This window comes from Galeopterus variegatus, unplaced genomic scaffold (assembly GCF_000696425.1).
Source record: "Galeopterus variegatus unplaced genomic scaffold, G_variegatus-3.0.2 Scaffold4390, whole genome shotgun sequence".
NCBI lineage: Eukaryota > Metazoa > Chordata > Mammalia > Dermoptera > Cynocephalidae > Galeopterus > Galeopterus variegatus.
In genome coordinates, this window is record NW_007730501.1 from 180,551 (window position 1) to 186,252 (window position 5,702).

Genomic DNA, 5,702 nt, shown 5'->3' on the forward strand with positions numbered 1-5,702 from the left:
CCCCACCGCCATCTGGCCGGGGGCCCTGAGCCCAGGCCCTGGACCCCGCGCACTGGCCGGCTCCAGTCCATCTTGTGGGAGGTGACTGCTGGCCCCTAGTGCTCAATGAGCTTCCAGCGCAGTGTCTGGTGACTTTGGCCACCTGCTGAGGGAAAGGACAGAAAGAAGCATTGCTCCCTCAACATGTTTGATACTGATACTCTGAGGGCAAGTTCTTAGAGAGCCAGAAAGCCACTGTTGTCCTCACCATGGCCTGCGGAGTCTTGGGAATGTTGCCATTACCCGGTGTAGGCCACCCCCAGCCAGCCTTACAAGCCTGAAAGCTGAGAACAAAGGCAATGGCCCAATGTTTCACTAGTGCTGAAAGACGGAACAGGATGGGCAAGCAAACGGGACAGCGACCCTGAGAGCTGCGGTGCCTCAACCACTCAGTCCTGGAGTCGCTGCAGCAGCCGGAGTCACAGACGCCTGCCCCCAGCCTGCGGAGATGACCCCAGCAGCCCTGAGAATGCTCTCTCAGTTCCAAGTGGGGTAAAGTCCTGGGCACAAGCGAGCGTCTCCCATGGAGCACGTGGAGATGGTGGAGGGGCATCAAGCCGTCTGTGGCGATTCTCTGCAGAAGAATCTCCAACACTGCAGGTGGGTGGTGACCAGGACAAGGCTGTCAAGGGAAGGAAGTCAGCTGAAAATTGTCCGGGTCTGGACTGAGCCTCCACCCCCAAAATTCTACAACTTGGAAGGACCGAGGTGGACCTGGCCCTGATGAGCTGGGGGGCCAGGGCTCCAAATTTCATCATGGTCATGATTGGGGATGGGGGGACGACTGATCTGTAGCCCACCCGAGTTCCCTCCCTATGGGGGAATAATGCTGCTCTCCTTGTATCGCCCTGTCTCCTGCACCTTCCCTTCCCTCCCCTTTATGGACCCCAGGGATGTTACTGATACCCCCTGTCAGGCTGGTCACAGACTCTTCTGCCCTCTCCTGTGCAGGTCATGAGTCAGGTAGTTGAAAAAGATTCTGGCGGCTGATAGCAGGATAGACATGCTTTATTCTGATGTGAGCTCTGCAGAGCTGCTGGTTTTGATACCGAAAAGTCCACAATAGTGGTAATGAACCAGAGTATATGGGCACGCACGTGCAGTTACACCACTCATATAACTTGTTTACAATGGATGTGCTGAATCATACCCAGCCGGATATGAGGCAAAGGGGCCTGACTAGACTGACTCAATTCTCCTCACAGCCCCCATCTCCCGATGGGCCCAGCCATTTCCCCATGTTGCAGCCCCCAGGGCTCAGGGCCACCAATGGGTCTCATGGAACCTGTGGGTCAGCCTTCTATTCTTAAAGAGGAGAATCTCAGAGTTTGATCAGTTGGATGAGGAGAATGATGAGGGTTGGTCAGGGGCCCATGAGGAGGCCCACTACACTGAAAAGCTCAGGTTCATTGAGGAGAAAGACGGGTGAGACTCTGATGAGGAGGGAGCCAAGGGCCACAAGGATTCCCACTCAGCTGCTGGTGAGGAATTCCTCCAGAGGAGCCAGGGGCTGGGCCTTTTAAGAAACCTCCACCACCTGCAAAAGTCGAAGAGCTGCCTCCCAAGCCCTTTGAACAGGGGAATAAAACCCCCAAGGTCCTAAAGCCAGACCCACTCAAGACAGCCACAGGGAAGACAGGGGACCCAAGGAGACCCCAACCAGTGGGAACCTTTCCCCTGCCCCAGGCTTTGGAGGGACTATTCCTATGAAAGAGTGGGTCCTACCTCTTGCCAGGATCAGGAGGGGAGAGTATTTTGCCAGAGGGAGGAGTTTTGGGGGGACCTTCAGGGGAAGGGGACTGGGAGCCCTGAGCCAAGAGTTCTTCAGTTATCGCAAGTTCTGAGGAGATGACAGGCGTGGAGGTGGGGCAAGGGGATCAAACCACCCCCCTGCTCCCTGGGGCCACACTGCCAGCGAGGGTTCAGAGTACAAAGAAATTCCCAAGCGGCATGGACAGTGCAGCTCAGAAATGGGCAGCAAGACCCATGAGAGTGATCTAGCCCCCCTAGAGAAACAACCCCTGACCCCCCAAGAGGGGAGGACTCACCCAAGTCGCTCTTGCTCCCCCACTACAAAGATCCCCCCATTCACCAGCCCCAGCCCACTTCTCCACTGCCAGGGTGGGCGAGTCTTCACTCCCAGAGGGGTGCAGTGCACCGAAGTGAAGGGGAGGGTGGCTCCTTCCTGCTTGCCCAGGCTGGAGCCCTGCAACCAAGTCCCTGGCTCCCCAAAACCTCTCACAGTCCCTTTGCCTCTAAGTAAGGAGCCTTTGAGAGAGCAGCTGATCCCAGGGCCTCTGTCCCCATGGCCCAGGGAGGCAGCAACAATGTAACACGGGCATGTAGAAGATGGGGAGGTACCTGGGAGGAGCGGGCCATGTGGGATGGCTCGGCTGCAGGACAAACAGGAGTCTGAAACAGGAATGGGAGCATGCCGCCAGAGGAACTGAAGGCAACCCCCTTCCCTAGCCCTTCCAGCCTCCACTCCTAGACTCGAGGAGCCCCTCACAACAGTCACAGTGCCCCCACTACCTCGCCAGGCAGCTGCCCCGTCTCCTGCTCTGTCAAACCAGAGGAATGGGAGACGGCATTAGAGAGCAGCGGCTTTGCCAGTGAGTGCCCGGGAGACAAGGAGTTTCCCTCACCAGCATGGTTGACCCCCAACGCTGTGGGAACTCCTGGGGGCAATGGAGGTGGAGCTGGGCCAGGCATTCCAACCATGCCACCTGGAGATCCGAGCCAGAGAGCCAAGGATTTGAGCAAGTGGAGGTATAGCCCAAGATGGGGAGCTGCTCCCCAGGGCTTCTGCCTCAGCTGAGCCACAGTCCAAAAACCTGGGTTCTGAGCACAGTGGGCTTGTATAGAGATTATAAATATATAAGGGGGAGAGGGGTGGGTGGAGAGGAAGGTTGTGGGGCTGGGGCATCCCCTCTTCTCCCTTCCCCTGCTCCCCTATCACTGGGCCTGTTAAAAAAGAAGAATAAAAGGATTAAAAAACCTTTTTTTTTTTTAAACAAAAATAACAGATGAATAATATAAGCAGAGAGATGGCAATTCTAAGAAAGAATAAAAAATAAATGCTAGAGATCAAAACCACTGTAAAAGAAATGGAGAATGCCTGATGGGCTTATTAGTAGACAGGACATGCTTGAGGAAAGAATCTTGGAGCTTGAGGATATGACAATAGAAACTTCCAATACTGAAAAGCAAAGAGAAAAAAGACTGAAAAAAGAGAATGAAACAGGAAGAACCATGGGACAACTACAAAAGGGGCAACATAGACCTAATGGGAGTATGAACAGTAGAAGAAAGAGAAAAGGATAGAAGAAATATTTAAAACTATAATGACTAAGAATTTCCCCAAATTAATGCTAGACACCAAACCGCAGATCCAGGAAGCTTAGAGAATATCGAGCAGGATAAATACAAACTACACGTAGACGCCTGATTTTCAAACTTTAGAAAATCAAAGATAAAGAAAAAAGTCCTGAAAAAAGCCAGAGGAAAGAAACAGCCTACCTACAGAGGAGTGACTGCTGAATTGCATCTGGCTTCCCCTCAGAAACCATACAAGCTAGAAGAGAGTGGAATCAAATATTTAAGTGTTGAGACGAAAAAAACCTACCCACTTAAAATTCCATACCCTGCAAAATTATCCTTCAAAAGTGAAGAAGCTCAGACACACAAAAACCGAGGGAATTTATTGCCAGTAGACCTGCCTTGCAAGATATGTTAAAAGAAGTTCTTCAGAGGGAAGGAAAATGATCTAGGTTAGAAATTTGGATCTGCATAAAGAAAGAAAGATCATCACAGAATGAGTAAGTGAAGGCAATATAATGACTTTTATTTTTCTTAGTCTTAATTGATCTAACAGAAGATTATTTGCTCAAACTAATAATACTGATGCTGTATTTGATTATATATGCTTATGCATATAACTTAGATAAAAATAAAATAATAATATTTTTATGCCTTCAAGTTTTAAAAAATGGGTTATAACCAGATGCCAACATTCAATTTTTGCAATTTCCCACCAAAAAAACCCCTAAAAAATGAGAAAACTTATACCAGTATTAAAAGTAAGAATAATAATCAAAATATTGCCAGAATCTGGGATAAAGTTTCACTCTCTATAATTCCTGTGAAGTTTGCAGTAGACAAATCCTGGGACAGCTGCCAGGCTGCCCCTTCTGTCCGAGCAGTAGGCCACCACAGGTCATGGTTGTATTATGTGAATCCGTCTCTCTGGACATGATTAATTGATACAGGGTGGCCATTTGTCTTTTATCATCATTCACAGCCTTTTTAAGCCACATAGATTTTTTACTTGTATAATAGTATATGATTGTATAATAGCCANAAAAAGACAAAAAGGGAAAAAAAAAAAAAAAAGCCAAAGGAAAGAAACAGCCTACCTACAGAGGAGTGACTGCTGAATTACATCTGGCTTCCCCTCAGAAATTGTATAAGCTAGAAGAGAGTGGAATCAAATATTTAAGTGTTGAGAGGAAAAAAACCTACCCACTTAAAATTCCATACCCTGCAAAATTATCCTTCAAAAGTGAAGAAGCTCAGACACACAAAAACTGAGGGAATTTATTTCCAGTAGCCCTGCCTTGCAAGAAATGTTAGAAGAAGTTCTTCAGAGGGAAGGAAAGTGATCGAGGTTATAAATCTGGATCTGCATAAAGAAAGAAAGATCATCACAGAATGAGTAAGTGAAGGCAATATAATGACTTTTATTTTTCTTAGTCTTAATTGATCTAACAGAAGATTATTTGCTCAAACTAATAATAATGATGCTGTATTTGATTATATATGCTTATGCATATAACTTAGATAAAAATAAAATAATAAAATTTTTATGCCTTCAAGTTTTAAAAAATGGGTTATAACCAGATGCCAACATTCAATTTTTGCAATTTCCCACTAAAAAAAACCCTAAAAAATGAGAAAACTTATACCAGTATTAAAAGTAAGAATAATAATCAAAATATTGCCAGAATCTGGGATAAAGTTTCACTCTCTATAATTCCTGTGAAGTTTGCAGTAGACAAATCCTGGGACAGCTGCCAGGCTGCCCCTTCTGTCCGAGCAGTAGGCCACCACAGGTCATGGTTGTATTATGTGAATCCGTCTCTCCGGACATGATTAATTGATACAGGGTGGCCATTTGTCTTTTATCATCATTCATAGCCTTTTTAAGCCACATAGATTTTTTACTTGTATAATAGTATATGATTGTATAATAGCCAAATATGTCAATTTTTTTCTAGCTTTGTTTACATAATTAGAAAACTCTTCCCCAGTCCAAGGTTTTACGGTTTTATGTACACGTTCACTTACAGTTCTTCCAGAATTTATGATTGTATTGTTTATCATTAAATTCTTAACCAATCTGTCTGACGTCAGCTATTGGTTTGAGATAGCAATTGCTGAATCAGATGAAGAAAATGGGCTTTTATTTTTTGTTGAAAGTGTTGATCAGGAAACACTTAAAAAATAAGTAAATATAAAACTCGAACCTTGGGGCCGGCCCGGTGGCGCACTGGATAGTGCGCCGCTTGGGAAGCACGGCGGTGCTCCCGCCCGAGGGTTCGGATCCCACATACAGACCGGTTCCCGCTCACTGGTTGAGCGAGGCACGGGAGCAACGCCGAGGG

General features: G+C 46.9%; 1 pseudogene; it reads left to right on the top strand.

The window, feature by feature from the left end:
• The window catches only part of LOC103602971, a 5,253-nt pseudogene extending 3,213 nt beyond the window's left edge, over window positions 1-2,040 (top strand).
• The last annotated feature ends 3,662 nt before the right edge of the window (window positions 2,041-5,702 follow it).